Source organism: Lithobates pipiens, unplaced genomic scaffold (assembly GCF_037356315.1).
Source record: "Lithobates pipiens isolate NorthernLeopardFrog02 unplaced genomic scaffold, aLitPip1_a1.2 Scaffold_8, whole genome shotgun sequence".
Lineage (NCBI taxonomy): Eukaryota > Metazoa > Chordata > Amphibia > Anura > Ranidae > Lithobates > Lithobates pipiens.
The window spans coordinates 301731859-301749267 of record NW_027507903.1 but is presented as its reverse complement, the minus strand read 5'-3'; positions in this window follow the sequence as shown (position 1 = coordinate 301749267).

Sequence of the window (17409 nt, the reverse complement as noted above, 5' to 3'; positions counted from 1 at the left end):
GTGTGTGTTGGGAATATATGCAAAATATTTTCTGATACCAAAGAAATGAGCTTCCTTTTAGGAGATACATAGCAGTGCCATTAATTGTTAATGACACCCTCACCTGTGTGATTTTGAAAAAGATTTGGGACTTTATTCCACATTCATAGCGCATAGAACAGCCCATTGAAATTAATGGGCTGCCCTACACATGACCTACATCTTTATACACCCTGTCAGTACACCTTTGCATCCTAAAACCCATGCTAACCTCTGCACCCCCAACCTCCCCCATCCTCTCCACTCCCCTTTAACTCTACCTGCCTCCTCTTCTCATCTTTGCACCCACCTTCCTTACCTCTACACATCCCCTCCTTGCTCACCTGAGAAATTCCTTCTCTGTCTACCTCTGCACACCCCACACTACTCTCCGCCCCACTAATTTGCTTACCTTTGTAGATCAGGCTAATGGTAGGCTTAATAACCACAGTTGTAGGCAGGACTTTCAAGCATGTCCCTTTATTTCCCCAGTGGACAGTATTCAGTATAGGTGATGGTGGATATGACCTCAGGGGGCATGATGTACACATGAATACCGCCTCTATTTACATATGAATGCTGCCGATCAACAACTATTTACATATGAATGTTGTCACTATATACATATTAATGCCAGTATTTACATGTAAACACAGGATCTGCAGGTGAGTCATCTGTACACAACAATAGGGCAGAGCAAGGCAGCATTAGTAACATAACTTTACACTGAGATATCAGGACACAGTACTGGACTAAACCCTCAAGGGATGAGGGATTTTAAACTGGGATAGTTGGCAAGCATGAGGCAGCTGCTTTGGGCTCCACAACAATGACAGGGCCAAGGGCAACTGCCCCTTTTGCCCTGCCTTTAAGACGGCTCTGCCTACTCCACTTCCAGGGATTGGCTGGTACTCAATAAATACAATAAATATTAAGCTACATATTTGACTCTCCTCTCCCCATGTTCCAGAAGCCTCTAGAAGGCAGGGGGAAAACAGTCTAACCTGAAACCGCTGCTCCAGTGACTACAAAGCAATGCCACAAAAAATTTAATTTACCTAACATTCTAGCAGCCTATGCTACATATATTACATATATACAGTATATATACGAATAGGTAGTAAGAGAGAAAGAGAGAGCCAATGTTCTAAAATATACCACAATGGCTCTTGTATTAGTACCACATTTTAACGTCTCATTCAAAAACAAAAGCAAAAGCCAATGCGTTTACATATGATGATATTCAAATACATTTACATTTTTGCCTCTTTACCAAAGACATTTCAGCAAATCTTGAAATGTGGGCAGTAGCTCTACTACAGTGGTGTGAAAAAGTGTTTGCCCCCTTCCTCATTTCTTGTTCCTTTGCATGTTTGTCACACTTAAGTGTTTCGGAACATCAAACCAATTTAAACAATAGTCAAGGACAACACAAGTAAACACAAAATGCAATTTGTAAATGAAGGTGTTTATTATTAAAGGTGAAAAAAAATCCAAACCATCATGGCCCTGTGTGAAAAAGTGATTGCCCCCCTTGTTAAAACATACTATAACTGTGGTTGTCCACACCTGAGTTCAATTTCTCTAGCCACACCCAGGCCTGATTATTGCCACACCTGTTCACAATCAATGCATCACTTAAATAGGAGCTGCTTGACAGAGTAAGGTCCACCAGAAGATCCTTAAAAGCTACACATCATGCCGAGACCCAAAGAAATTCAGTAACAATTGAGAAAGATAGTAATTGAGATCTATCAGTCTGGAACCTGGAAGACTTGCCGTGATAAAAGGAACTATGAATTCTGCTGTCTACCAAGAGATCCTGAAGGAGAATGTCTGACCATCTGTTCGTGTACTCAAGCTGAAACGAACTTGGGTTCTGCAGCAGGACAATGATCCTAAACACACCAGCAAGTCCACCACCGAATGGCTGAAGAAAAACAAAATGAAGACTTTGGAGTGGCCTAGCCAAAGTCCTGACCTGAATCCTATTGAGATGTTGTGGTATGACCTTAAAAAGGCCGTTCATGCTTGAAAACCCTCTAATGTAACTGAATTAGGACAATTCTGCAAAGATGAGTGGGCCAAAATTCCTCCAGGACGCTGTAAAAGCCTCATTGCACGTTATCGCAAACGCTTGGTTGCAGTTGTTGCTGCTAACGGTGGCCCAACCAGTTATTAGGTTTAGGGGGCAATCACTTTTTCACACAGGGCCATGATGGTTTGGATTTTTTTTCACCTTTAATAATAAACACCTTCATTTACAAATTGCATTTTGTGTTTACTTGTGTTGTCCTTGACTATTGTTTAAATTGGTTTGATGTTCCGAAACACTTAAGTGTGACAAAAATGCAAAGGAACAGGAAATGAGGAAGGGGGCAAACACTTTTTCACACCACTGTATGTTATTTGTGTGGTATGTTGCATTTTGCAACAGAGAGTGTTTCCTACATTCAAATCTGCTTCAATCATCACAGTCGATATTTGAATCAGGATAAAATAAAAACATCACTATGTGTAGCAAGAGGAGATTTTGATACTTGTGGGCTTTTCATTGCTCTCTATATAAAATTTATATAAATAGAACATGTCTAGACAGCTGTTACCTGTCACAGCTGGGGCTCCCATCCAGCACTGGAATATGCCATTATTTAATTGGAAGAGAGCCTTGGCAGCGACAACTTATAATGTTCCGATGAGTATTAATTATTTGTAAGGTACGCAATAGAACAGTAAAACTATTAACATATGCATTGTAAATGGTTACAGCTAACTAGAAAGCTTTTTCAGATCACAGCAGGATGTATACATATAGCCTGCAGGCCATGCTACTGGAAATCTCTCCTATCATCAAGAAAAGTACCTCATCAAAACAAAAAATTTTCAGAGGCTGCTGGTATAAGTACAAATGTATAATTCATAGAGAGAGTACGCTTTAAATGAATTTCCACTGTTATTAAGAAACATAAGAGCCTTTTTAAAACTGAAAATATTAGCAGGTCCTACTTCACTTGCAGATTCAAAAAAAAGAAGGGGTTTTATCTTCATTTATGTTAGTGTGCAGTCATGCCAATCATTTCTTTATGCTCTTGTGATCAACTGTGCATTAAGAATTATTGGTTTAGAGTCTGTTTAAACATATTATTATAGAATGGCGGCACAGTGGTATAGTGGTTAGCACTCTCACCTAGCAGTAAGAAGGGTCGCTGGTTCAAATCCCAACCAGAACACCACCTGCCTGGAGTTTGCATGTTCTCCCTGTGCCTGTGTGGGTTTCATCCAGGCACTCTGGTTTCCTCCCACAATCCAAAGACATGCAGGTAGGTTAATTGGCTTCTGTCCAAAATAGGCCCTAGTATATGAATGGGGACCTTGGATTGTGGCTCCTTGAGGGTAAGGACTGATGACAGTGTGCAATGTACAGGGATAGGGACAATTGTAGACACTCACTCAGGTTGAACTGGATGGACTGGTGTCTTTATTCAACCATACTAACTATGAAACTATGGGAATCACTGTGTATTAAAGTCAACATTCAAAATAAAATTAAGTATAAAAGACACATGTATTCTTTAATCTTGCAGTGTATCACAGTAATGCTGTCACTGCTACCCTTAGCTGGTCATTTTTTTTTTAATCAATCATTTTTTAATGAATTTTTTCAATGTTTAACAAGAAGAGAATACAGGTTACATTCCAATTTTTCACATTAACAAACTATTATTACAGCTCACAGATACAGGAAGATGTTTTAAGGTTTAAGAAGGTTTGTCAAGCATAAGAGTGAAACATTGGTATCGACTCAAAGAACATATCTAAGCTCCAGGTATTTAATAGAGGATTTACCATCAGAGTTACTGGGTTCATAGGAATATCGCTGCTCGGGACCGCTGAGTCCAGGGAAGCCACTCCATTTGTGTTCTCTTAATCGATCCCTTACTAGAGGCTAATATCAGCTCATAGTTGTGATGTAGATTGACTAGATCAAGAGTGCTTTCTATAGTAGGTGACTTGTTGATTTTCCAGAGTCTAGTTAGACTCAGTCTAGCTGTTAGCAGGATATTTGTTACAACCCTTCTCAGTGTGTTGGGGATTGTTTCAATTGTCAGATTTAGTAATGCTAATGTAGGTGTGGAAGGTATTTGGCTTTGTGCTATGCCTGACAAGAATCGAAAAATTTTTTTTCAATATGTTTGTACGGGGGCACAAGACCAAAGGATGTGAAGTAGGTCTCCTTTAACCAAGTTGCATCTCCAACATAAGTCTGAGGTTTTGTTGCTGAATGACGCCAATTTAGCGGGTGTGAGATACCACCTTAGTGATATTTTTGTGTGCGTTCCCAAAACGCAGGGTTATTAGTAGCTTTGTATATAGAGCGTAAGGCTGCCTGCCATTGAGCATCAGTGAAAGTTTGGCCCAAGTCTTCGTCCCAGTGAAGGTGAGGTTTTAATTTGGTAAACACCTGTTTTTTAATGAAAGGCAATGTAAAAAAGGGATATACCTTCCAGTTTGAAGGTGGGGTCAGTCAGGTATTTCCATAAATTAATAGGAAGTGTGTACATTGGTGTGGCTATTTGAGAGATGCAATGTTTAACTCCGGTGTAGGTGAAGGATTCCGTGTGAGGAAGATTGTATTTCTGTTGTAACTGCAGGAACGATAATAGATCGGTCCCCTGAAATATGTCTTGTATGTATTTCAGTCCTGATGATGCCCAGTGTTTCAGAGATAGGTCCATAGTAAAGTGTTTTAGGATGTCTATCGGGAGAGGTGGTGAGAAAGTGCTAAGGTGTATTGAGTCTAAATTAGTTAGTTTTTTCCAAGCAAGAGCGGAGGCTCTCATCGTGGGGGATAATGTTTTAGATATGGGTATGCCAAGTGGGATGCCCAAGAGCCAACTTTGTAGATTATTGTGGTTGAATGATGCTGCCTCCAGTTTCCCCCATAAAGTTTGGGGGTGTTGCCAGAACCAGTCCTGCATTTGGGTCAGAATCGATGCCCAGTAATAATCTTCGAAGTCAATAGACCCCACCCCCCTGCAAATTTATGTTTAGTGAGTATAGTTTTTGCGCATCTAGGTTTTTTCCCTGCCATAGTAGTTTGTTTAGAATTGTTTGGAGGGATTTGAAATAAGATGTCGGGATAGGGATGGGAATGGTTAGAAATAAGTAGGAAAATTGAGGTAAGTGTAACATTTTGAAAGCTGCGAGTCTGCCTGTCCATATCAATTTGTGTTTAGCCAGTTGCTGGACATCCTCTTGGAGTTTGGTGAGGAATGGTTTGAAGTTAGAATTAAAAAGATTTTTTGTAGATTTTTTCAATTGCACCCCTAGGTATGATATGTCGTCTTCTGTCCACGTGAAGGATGTTTGGGCTTGGAGTAGATTTCTGGTAGTGGCGTCTAGGCCCAGGTGAAGGATATATGATTTTGTTGCATTTACTTTGTAGTAGGAAACACTGCTGAACCATTGGAGGGCATTATGTACCAGGGAAGACGTTGGGTTGGTGAGCATGAGGATGATGTCATCTGCGAACAGACTTATCTTATGTGTCTTGTGACCTATTTCAAAGCCTGTTATTTTAGGGTTTTGTCTGATATGCTCCGCGAGGGGTTCCATATTGAAAATAAGTGGGGATAATGGGCACCTCTGCCTGGTTCCAAAGGTTATGGCAAAAGGATGGGATAGCCTATTGGCTAAGAATACTTGGGCTGAGGGGGTGGTGTGTAGTGCAAGTAAGACATTCAGTATTTGCCCCCTAAACCCAAATTTCTGGAGGACTTGCTGTAGATATTTCCAATGTATTCTGTCAAACGCCTTCTCTACGTCCAGCGATAGGTCTCGGCGTGGTAAATGATGTAGATTAGTCTTCAAGTGGCATCAGACACTTGTCTGGCAGTTGTAAAGCTGGATTGGTGTCTATGGATTAGTGTAGGAATGATGTTGAGTAGTCGCATAGTGATCGTTTTTGCGTAGATTTCCAGGTCTAGGTTGAGGAGCGAGATCAGTGAAAGTTTTGGGGGGCTACTGGTTCTTTTCCTGGTTTAGGGAGGGTGATAATCAGTGCTTGTAGAGATTCATGGGGGAACTTTGAAGAGGAGACCGCATCGCTGAATTAGGCAGTTAAATATGGCGCTAATTGTTGGGCAAATTGTTTGACGTATTCCCCGGTGAGGCCATCGGGGCCTGGTGCATTACCCGGTGGGAGGGATTTCATGGTCTCTATTATTTCTTTTTCCGTGAAAGGGTCATTTAATCGGGATAGTTGTTCTGATGTTAGTGAAGGGAGTCTAATGTGCTTGAGGAACTAATTTATGTCTTCAGAGGAGGGTAGGTATGTGTCAGGTTTCTGCTGCAGATTATATAGGTCACTATAGTAGTCACTGAATGCATCAGCTATTGCCTGGGGTGTTCTAAGTTTTTCTTTCGTGTGAGGGTGGTATAGGTGGTCTATTTTATTTTTTATTCTCCTGCCTTTGAAATGTTGGGCAAGGGCTTTACCTGCTTTGTTGGACGTGGAGTACAAATTAGCTCTTAGTTTTCTCTGGGTATTTTCGTACGAATGGAGAAGATGGAGTCTAAGTTCTTGTCTAAGAGATAAGAGTTGTGCTGAGTGTGTTGGTTTATTTTGACATTCTAGGTTGGCTATTTGGGAGATAAGGGTGTCAATACATATTGACCTCTGTTTTTTTTAGATGAGAGCGGAGTTTAATCAGTGTGTTCCTTCTATACACTTTGTGCGCATTCCACACCACACCTGGTTCGGACACCGAGCCTGTGTTGAGTTCAAAATACTCAGTTATTTGGTCGTTTATCTTTGGACATAGGACGAATGTTGCAGAATGTAGATAATGTTCCATACAAAGGTATTTTTTTTGTTGTGGAGAATCTGATATAGAAATGGTGATAGGGGCATGGTCCGACCAAGTCGTGGTGTGGATTACAGCTGTGCTGATCTTTTGGAGCAACCTTTTATCTGTGAGAAAGATATCAATACGTGAATAGGTCTTATGGAGAGGTGAAAAATATGTGTAGTCCCTCTCCACTCCATGTAGACAGTGCCACACATCAAACAAATCTTGAGTACCAATGAAGTTTTTCAGGGGGGATTTGTTGTAGAGGCGGAGTCCAACTGGACTTCTGGTACTAGATTAAAGTCCCCACATATGATTATATGGCCTTGTTTCAGGGGTTGTACAACATGCATAAGATTATGAAGAAATCACATTTGCTTGACATTTGGAGCATAGATATTTACCAGTGTATAAACATTTTTTTTGATAGTGCATACAAGAATAAAGGATCTGAAACTATTTGATCCAGGTGAAATACGACTGAATCTCTCACCAATATCATCACTCCTCTTTTTTTAGAGGTGAAAGGGGCCAAGTAAACATAAGGAAAATGTCTATTCATACATGTAGGTGTAGCTGTAGACTTAAAATGTGTCTCTTGTACACAGAGGATGTCACATTTTAAGTCTAGGGCTGTTTTCTAGAGTGAGTGTCTCTTTGCTGGGTGGTTGAGCCCTTTCGCATTGAGGGACAGCACTGTGATAGGCATTGTCTGTGTTGCATGGTTAATTGGAGATTTATACAAACTTACAGTTAGATGTAGTATAGCAGCCTCCCTGGACCCGGAGGTTGGTGTGCACTCCGATGTACCTGATGTGGTCGTAAAGTCACTCTAGATAAGCGGGGTTATGGCTGTAAAAAAACAAGGTTAACAAGTAGAACTGAGTCAAGAAAAAAATTGGAACCTGTAGATAACTGAAACAAGGTGGTTAAACCATTGGTTAGAATGGTAGGTGGGATAGAGAAGGTAGTTTTTTAACTAAACCAACTCAGGGGGTACAAATGTCAAACTCAACTGGAGTAATATGTTGAAAAGCTGTTAGCCAGGGAGAGGATCTACTGCGTAGATATATAGGCCCCATGGAATTCAGAGTAATGCCGGCCATACACGGTTCGAATTTCGAAAATAATTTTCTTTCAAAAATCGTATCTAAGAATTTTCGTATGAATTTTGCACCATTAGTGGGCTGCAGCAACAGCCAATTTCCGTGTGGAAAATAAATTTGAGGAATCGGACATGTTGGAATTTTTTTGAAAAACTAATGATTTTCTAATCCATGATGGGAGAATCGTGCAAGAAATATAATAAGAAAAGAAAATTTACAGAGATAAAAGAAAATTTACGGAGAGAAAAAAAGATTCCTGGGCCAAGAAAATTCTTTTCTGTAGCAACATGAGGTGAAATTGAAAGCTTGGTTGGCCGAATTTCGAAAATCAATGGTGGCACCATCGGATCACAAAAAAATAAATTTTCTGATTTTGAAATCGCGCGATGTCACAGTCCCGGAGGATGCTGGGACTGTGACATCGTAAGGGGCGGGGTCACCATGTGACATCCAGCGGTGACCCTGCCCCTTGTCCCTATATAAGTCGCCGCACACCGCGTCCCTGGCATTGCGGCCAGAGAGAGCGTCGAGTCAACATCTCCAGAAGAAGAAGAAGAACGGAAGGTGGCAGCGACGGCGGCAGCAGAAGACCGGGCCACCACTAGTAAAAGAGCTGGAAGAAGAAGCGGTGGCCCGGCAAGAAGAACCAAAGAGGGGGACAAGACCCCCGAAGTCAGAAGAAGAGGGCGGCGATGAAGAAGAAAGCCGGGAGCCTCTGCTAGTAAAAAAGCTAGCAGAAGATAGCGGAGGAGTCCGGCGAGAAGACCCCCGAAGACGGAAGACCCCCGGAGCTGTGCAATAAACTATTTTAACCTTGTGTTGTGTTTTTTTTAAACATTTTTTTTCACAGGTGAATGGGTAGGGGTACATTGTACCCCATACTCATTCACATAGGGTGGGGGGCCGGTATCCGGGGGCCCCCTTATTAAAGGGGCTACCATATTCCGATAAGCCCCCCGCCACAGACCCCAACAACCAATGGCCAGGGTTGTTGGGAAGAGGCCCTTGTCTTCATCAACATGGGGATAAGGTGCTTTGGGGTGGGGGGCCGCGCGCCCCGCCTTCCCCAAGGCACCCCCCCATGTTGAGGGCACGCGGCCTGGTACTGCTCAGGAGGGGGGTGGCGCTCGCTCGTCCCCACCCCCTTTCCTGGCCGGCCGGGTAGCGTGCTCAGATAAGGGTCTGGTGTGGATCTGGGGGGGACCCCCACGCCGTTTTTTCGGTGTAGGGGGGTTCCCCTTAGAATCCATACCAGACCTAAGGGTCTGGTATGCTCTCGGAGGGGGAACCCACGCCAATTTTTTTTTCATAAATTTGGCGTGGAGTTTCCTCTTGAGAGCTGATAATTCTGTCAGAGTCGCCTCCGTATAGACGGAGATCCGACTTGGAGGCGACCTACATTGTACTACTAAAAGTCGGATTGAAGTAGTACAGGAACCTTTTCTGAAGTCAGAGCGACTTCAGTATCGTGCATTAAGACGGCTCTCATTCACTTACATTGATTTTTAAATGTTGTCTGACCTGAGGCGACTAGGGGCAACCTGAAGTCGGATCTGAGTCGCCCCTGTGTGAACCGGCTCTAAAGGCATCATCATTACAGTAAATCGTGTTGATGTATACAGTGGATGAAAAAATTATTTTAATCAAGTTAACTAGGTTACTGTCTAGTTGTTATTGAGATACATATAATTCAAATATTCCTGAGTGGGTTTTTGCTATTAAAAAATATTTATTCAGGGTTTATAAGGTGTTCTGCATGCGTAAATCAAGAGTCGCATTTTTTATCAAATAGATGTTTTGTATTGTTTAGGGTATGAAATATTTTTTCCATGAAGTGGATATTGTTGATTTTGGATATTGTCTTCAATTGGGTTAAAGGTGGTGTGGAAGATTTCCAATGGTATGCGATAAGCCAGTAAATGGAAAAACACATTGTGTGAACTCATGTGATAAATATTTAGTCCTATGATAGGGGTAAATAAAAGGCAGTTGGTGAGAGTGAGCCTAATGTTATTTTCTGAGATTTTGGATGCAAATTTTTCAAGTAGTTTCCATATCTGAGATACACTCTCACAATTAGTGATGGCCGAACGGTTCGCCCGGCGGTAGTTTTGCGGTGAATTTTGGCTGTTTGCGGTCCGCCCGATCGGCGGACTATTGCCGCCGTTCACCCAGCGGACTTCCGTGTTTACTGTGTAAAAGAACTTTGACCTATGATGACACATCCATCATGGGGTACAGGACAGCCAATTGAGACATTACAGCACATGGACACTTGGACATTCCCCCTAACTTATAAATAGACCCGATCCGGCGGCCATTTTACATTCTTTCTTCTGTCACTATAGGGAGAGGTTGCTGTGTGGAGCAGGGAGAGATTGCAGTGACCCAAATCGCTAGCTATTTGGTACACAAAAGTTCTTTTCAGGACCGGTATAGGTGTTAGGTGTAGTTCAGGATATAGGTTTGAGGCACTGCTGTGCTAATGATTGTTGCAGCAGCCTAAGTGTCTTTTGTCAGTTTAGAGAAAGGGACAGGACGGTGTGTGCTGCAGGGACAGTCAGTTTAATCATTAGCTGTTACTATCAGGTCCACAAAAGTGCTATTCAAGTTATTGTTCCAGCAGCCTCTGTTTTGTCAGTTTATATAGGGACAGGCAGGAAGCTGTGTGTGAGGCAGTGAGGGACAGTTTAATCAGTAGCTGTTACTATTAGGTCCACAAAGATCTTTTCAGGACTGGTATGGTAATAGGCTTATACATGTATAATATTCTTTCTTCCAAATATAGAAAGAATATTATACTTGACTGCTGCTCTTCTGCTGCAGTCTGCTAATCAGTCACAACCTACTTGTTCCACAAAGGTCCTTAGAAGGACTGGTAACTTGGTCTAGGGTGCTACAGTACATAGGGTTGAGTGAGGTACAGTCTGCTATTCCATAAGGACTGGTATAGGTCCACAATACATAGGGTTGAGGTGCACTACTGCTGACCGCTGCCCTATACTGCAGCAGTCCTTCATCAGTATAGGGACTGACGTACAGTCTGCTAATCAGTCACAACCTACTTGTTCCACAAAGGTCCTTATAAGGACTGGTAACTTGGTCTAGGGTGCTACAGTACATAGGGTTGAGTGAGGTACAGTCTGCTATTCCATAAGGACTGGTATAGGTCCACAATACATAGGGTTGAGGTGCACTACTGCTGACCGCTGCCCTATACTGCAGCAGTCCTTCATCAGTATAGGGACTGATGTACAGTCTGCTAATCAGTCACAACCTACTTGTTCCACAAAGGTCCTTATAAGGACTGGTAACTTGGTCTAGGGTGCTACAGTAAATAGGGTTGAGTGAGGTACAGTCTGCTATTCCATAAGGACTGGTATAGGTCCACAATACATAGGGTTGAGGTGCACTACTGCTGACCGCTGCCCTATACTGCAGCAGTCCTTCATCAGTATAGGGACTGACGTACAGTCTGCTAATCAGTCACAACCTACTTGTTCCACAAAGGTCCTTATAAGGACTGGTAACTTGGTCTAGGGTGCTACAGTACATAGGGTTGAGTGAGGTACAGTCTGCTATTCCATAAGGACTAGTATAGGTCCACAATACATAGGGTTGAGGTGCACTACTGCTAACCGCTGCCCTATACTGCAGCAGTCCTTCATCAGTATAGGGACTGACGTACAGTCTGCGAATCAGTCACAACCTGCTTGTTCCACAAAGGTCCTTATAAGGACTGGTAACTTGGTCTAGGGTGCTACAGTACATAAGGTTGAGTGAGGTACAGTCTGCTATTTCATAAGGACTGGTATAGGTGCACAATACATAGGGTTGAGGTGCACTACTGCTGACCGCTGCCCTATACTGCAGAAGTCCTTCATCAGTATAGGGACTGACATACAGTCTGCTAATCAGTCACAACCTACTTGTTTCACAAAGGTACTTATAAGGACTGGTAACTTGGTCTAGGGTGCTACAGTACATAGGGTTGAGTGAGGTACAGTCTGCTATTTCATAAGGAGTGGTATAGGTCCACAATACATAGGGTTGAGGTGCACTACAGCTGACCGCTGCCCTATACTGCAGCAGTCCTTCATCAGTATAGGGACTGACGTACAGTCTGCTAATCAGTCACAACCTACTTGTTCCACAAAGGTCCTTATAAGGACTGGTAACTTGGTCTAGGGTGCTACAGTACATAGGGTTGAGTGAGGTACAGTCTGCTATTCCATAAGGACTGATATAGGTCCACAATACATAGGGATGAGGTGCACTACTGCTGACCGCTGCCCTATACTGCAGCAGTCCTTCATCACTATAGGGACTGATGTACAGTTTGCTAATCAGTCACAACCTACTTGTTCCACAAAGGTCCTTATAAGGACTGGTAACTTGGTCTAGGGGGCTACAGTACATAGGGTTGAGTGAGGTACAGTCTGCTATTCCATAAGGACTGGCATAGGTCCACAATACATAGGGTTGAGGTGCACTACTGCTGACCGCTGCCCTATACTGCAGCAGTCCTTCATCAGTATAGGGACTGACGTACAGTCTGCTAATCAGTCACAACCTACTTGTTCCACAAAGGTCCTTATAAGGACTGGTAATTTGGTCTAGGGTTCTACAGTACATAGGGTTGAGTGAGGTATAGTCTACTATTCCATAAGGACTGGTATAGGTCCACTATACATAGGGTTGAGGTGCACTACTGCTGACCGCTGCCCTATACTGCAGCAGTCCTTTATCAGTATAGAGACTGAGAGTTTTGTCACAGGGTCATTTAAAAAATGTCAGGCAGAGGAAGAGGCAGGCCCTTCCGCAGGGGTGGTAGGGGTAGGGCAGTAGCAACAGGCTTGAGCCAAAGTGGGAAGTTGCAGAAGGTGCATTCAATTCATTTAAAGGACGCACCAGACTTGGTTGAGTGGCTCACTCAGCCTTACTCTTCTGCACCCTCCTCATCCTTTCGATCTGCACCCTCTTCTTCACTCTCTGCTATGTGCACTACCAAAGACACTACCACCAACAACACCACCACATACCTTCCGCTTGAGTCACAGGAATTATTTTCCGATCCATATCAAGACAATTCTGATGCGCAGCCACTCTTGGTATTGGATCAGGAAGAGGGGGTAGCAACAACCGCTACTCAGCAGTCTGATGACAGTACCCAGATCAGCCCAAGGAGGAGGTTGGTCCCCGGGGTTGCTGCCTACTCTGAGATCTCTACTTATAGCGGTGGGGAAGGTGACGTCGATGATGACGTGTCTAGTGATGTCACAGTACATAGGGTTGAGTGAGGTACAGTCTGCTATTCCATAACGACTGGTATAGGTCCACAATACATAGGGTTGAGGTGCACTACTGCTGACCGCTGCCCTATACTGCAGCAGTCCTTTATCAGTATAGGGACTGAGAGTTTTGTCACAGGGTCATTTAAAAAATGGCAGGCAGAGGAAGAGGCAGGCACTTCCGCAGGGGTGGTATGGGTAGGGCAGTAGCAACAGGCTTGAGCCAAAGTGGGAAGTTGCAGAAGGTGCGTTCAATTCATTTAAAGGATGCACCAGACTTGGTTGAGTGGCTCACTCAACCTTACTCTTCTGCACCCTCCTCATCCTCTCGATCTGCACCCTCTTCTTCACTCTCTGCTATGTGCACCACCAAAGACACTACCACCAACAACACCACCACATACCTTCCGCTTGAGTCAAAGGAATTCTTTTCCGATCCATATCAAGACATTTCTGATGCGCAGCCACTCTTGGTATTGGATCAGGAAGAGGAGGTAGCAACAACCGCTACTCAGCAGTCTGATGACAGTACCCAGATCAGCCCAAGGTGGAGGTTGGTCCCTGGGGTTGCTGCCTACTCCGAGATCTCTACTTATAGCGGTGGGGAAGGTGACGTCGATGATGACGTGTCTAGTTATGTCACGTGGGTGCCCACAAGAGAGGAAGAGGAGGGGAGTTCAGAGGGAGATATGGACCAGCAGATAGGGAGGAGAAGCAGGAATAACTTACATTGCACAGGAGGGACAAAGCAGACTGCAAATGTATCAGGAGCGAGTCATCGACCATGTACGGTCACATCTGGCGCTCCCAGGACACCGGCACATGGCTCCGCAGTGTGGGCTTTTTTTAACATGTCCGCTGCTGACAATAGCGTTGCCATCTGCAATCTTTGCAGTCAACGCATTAGTCGAGGTAAGCCCAACACTCACCTAGGGATGACCGCCTTAAGAAGGCACATGAGCAGCCATCACCGAGCCCAGTGGGAGCAACGGAACACACAAAGCCACACTCCAGGCTCTCACCGTCCAGCCTCGTCTTCTACTTCTCCTTCTCCTCTCTCCTCACAATTGTCCTCCACTTCATCTTCCATCACGCCAAGCTAATGTTTTTCTGCAAAAATGCAGGCTTCTGTGGGCCTAATGTTCGAGCGTAAAAAAATGATGACGCCGGATAACCCTCTTGCCCAACGGTTGACGGCTGGCTTGTCAGAACTCATAGCCCGCCAAGTACTGCCATATAAACTGGTGGACTCGGAGGCCTTTCGAAAATTTGTGGCCATTGGAACACCACAATGGAAGGTCCCAGGAAGGAAGTATTTCTCAGAGAAGGGCATCCCAGAGCTATATGGCCATGTTCAGCGGCAAGTGAATGTACCTCTGGCACACAGTGTCGGTGCCAAGATACATCTGACCACAGACACGGGGTCTAGCAAACACGGGCAGGGAAGGTATATCACTTTTACTGCCCACTGGGTGAACCTTCTGACGCCCGTCAAGCATGTAACCCGTGGCACCCGTGTAGATTTGGTTTTACCACCACAGATTTCATGCAGGCCTGGCCCTTCTTCTCCTCCTCCTCCTACTCCATCCTCCTCCCTCTCCTCCTCGGCTGACTCCTCCTTTTCCGATGCTAGCGTCTCTTCCGCTGCTCTGCCCAAGCTCCCCAGAACCTATTCGACATGCCAGGTGAGACATTGCCATGCCGTGCTGCGTCTGTTGTGTCTGGAAGCCAAGAGCCACACTGGCCCGGCACTCCTTTCAGCTTTGCATTCACAGGCAGATCAGTGGCTAACACCGCTCAATTTGACAGTTGGTAAAGTGGTGTGTGACAACGGTGCCAATCTGCTTAGCGCATTGAAACAGGGCAAAATCACGCACATGCCATGCATGGCACACGTCTTAAACTTGGTCGTGCAGCGATTCATTGTCAAATACCCTGGGGTCCAGGACATCTTGCGGCAGGCAAGGAAAATCTCGGCCCATTTCAGAAGATCTTACACGGCCATGGCTCGCCTTGCTGACATTCAGCGGCGACACAATCTGCCGGTCAGACGTCTTATTTGCGATTGCCCGACGTGATGGAACTCAACCTTCTATATGCTTGATAGGCTGCTCCAGCAGAAACGTGCAGTTAACGTCTACCTGTATGAACTCTGCGGCAGAACAGGTTCTGGGGAGCTGGGTTTTTTTTCACCGCGCCAGTGGCTGCTCATGCGTGACGCATGCAGACTTCTGCGGCCAATTGATGAGATCACCAAACTGGTCAGTCACAGCCATGGTGCCATCAGTGACATGGTACCTTATGCCTTCTTTATGGAGCGTGCATTGCGTCGTGTCATTGATCAAGCTGTGGAGGAGCAGGAGCGGGAAGATGAGGAAGTCGCAATGCTGGATGAATTCCCAGGGGGGGCTACTCTATCTGAGACAAGTCGACAACAGGAGTCTGAAGAGGAGTCAGAGGTGGATGGTGCCGGGGCGGATGAGGAGGAGCAAGAAGAGCATGCTTTAAACCTTTCTTGGATCCCTGTTGTGCGTGGATGGGGAGAGGAGAATGAAGAGGACGACATTATCCTGGATGATGAGCAGGAGCCTGGCCACCACACCGCTTCCACTTTAGTGCAAATGGGGGCCTTCATGCTCCAGTGTTTTAATAGGGACCCCCGTATAAAAAGCATAAGGGTCAAGGACCAGTACTGGGTGGCAACGTACTTAGACCCCCGGTACAAACACAAAATGGTGGAAATGTTACCGCCATCACAGAGGGCTGTCAGAATGGAGCACTTCCAGGCCTTGCTTTGAGAAATGCTGCATTCTGCTTTTGCGTGCACTGGCAGAGGAGCAATTCCCACTCCCAGAGAAGGAGTTGCGGGTACCAATCCAACAGCGCCTGCAAGAAGAGGCCGGTTTGAAGATGTGTTGGTGACTTCGGATATGAGGTCATTCTTTCAGCCGACCCATCGACAGGTGTCATCCGGATCCAGCATCAGGGAACGCCTAGACCGTCAGGTGTCCGACTACATCGGGTTAACGCCCGATGTGGACGCTCTGAGGAGTGATGAACCCCTGGACTACTGGGTGGGCAGGCTTGACCTCTGGCCAGAGCTTGCCCAATTTGCAATCGAACTGTTGGCTTGCCCCTCGTCCAGTGTCCTGTCTGAAAGGACGTTCAGCGCAGCAGGGGGGATCGTGACCGATAAGCGTACTCGCCTAGCTCAGTGTTAACTACCTCACATTTCTAAAAATGAATGAGGCATGGATCTCGGAGGAATTCAACACCAGTGACCAGTAGACCATGTATATGTCTATAAACAATTTTTTTAATCGAGCACACAGACCTTCTTTCTTCATTTGGCTCACTTCCTTGTCCAAAAAAAGCACACCGTACTATATGCCCGTACCCTCCTGTTTGAAGAGGTTGAGTGGTGTCATATTTCTATTGGGGCTGCTTATTATGAGGGCTCCCACCATCCTTGTGCTGTGCTGACTTCCTCCTGGGGCTTTACCTCTGCTGTGCATATTATGAGGGGCTCCCACCATCCCTGTGCTATGCTTATTATGAGGGGCTCCCACCATCCCTGTGCTGTGCTGACTTCCTCCTGGGGCTGCTTATTATGAGGGGCTCCCACCATCCCTATGCTATGCTGACATCCTCCTGGGGCTGCTTATTATGAGGGGCTTCCACCATCCCTGTGCTATGCTGACTTCCTCCTGGCGCTGCTTATTATGAGGGGCTCCCACCATCCCTGTGCTATGCTCATTATGGGGGGCTCCCACCATCCCTGTGCTATACTCATTATGAGGGGCTCCCACCATCCCTGTGCTATGCTCATTATGAGGGGCTCCCACCATCCCTGTGCTATGCTGACTTCCTCCTGGGGCTGCTTACGGTGCAGGTGTCAGTGCTGTATATCACGGTGCTGATGTCAGTACTCTCTATCACGGTGCTGCTGTCAGTGCTGTATATCACGGTGCTGGTGTTAGTGCTTTATGTCAGGCTGCTGATGTCAGTGCTCTCTCTCACGGTGCTGTTGTCAGATGACTCTATCACGGTGCAGGTGTCATTGCTGTATGTCACGCTGCTGATGTCAGTGCTCTCTATCACGGTGCTGCTGTCAGTGCTGTATATCATGGTGCTGGTGTTAGT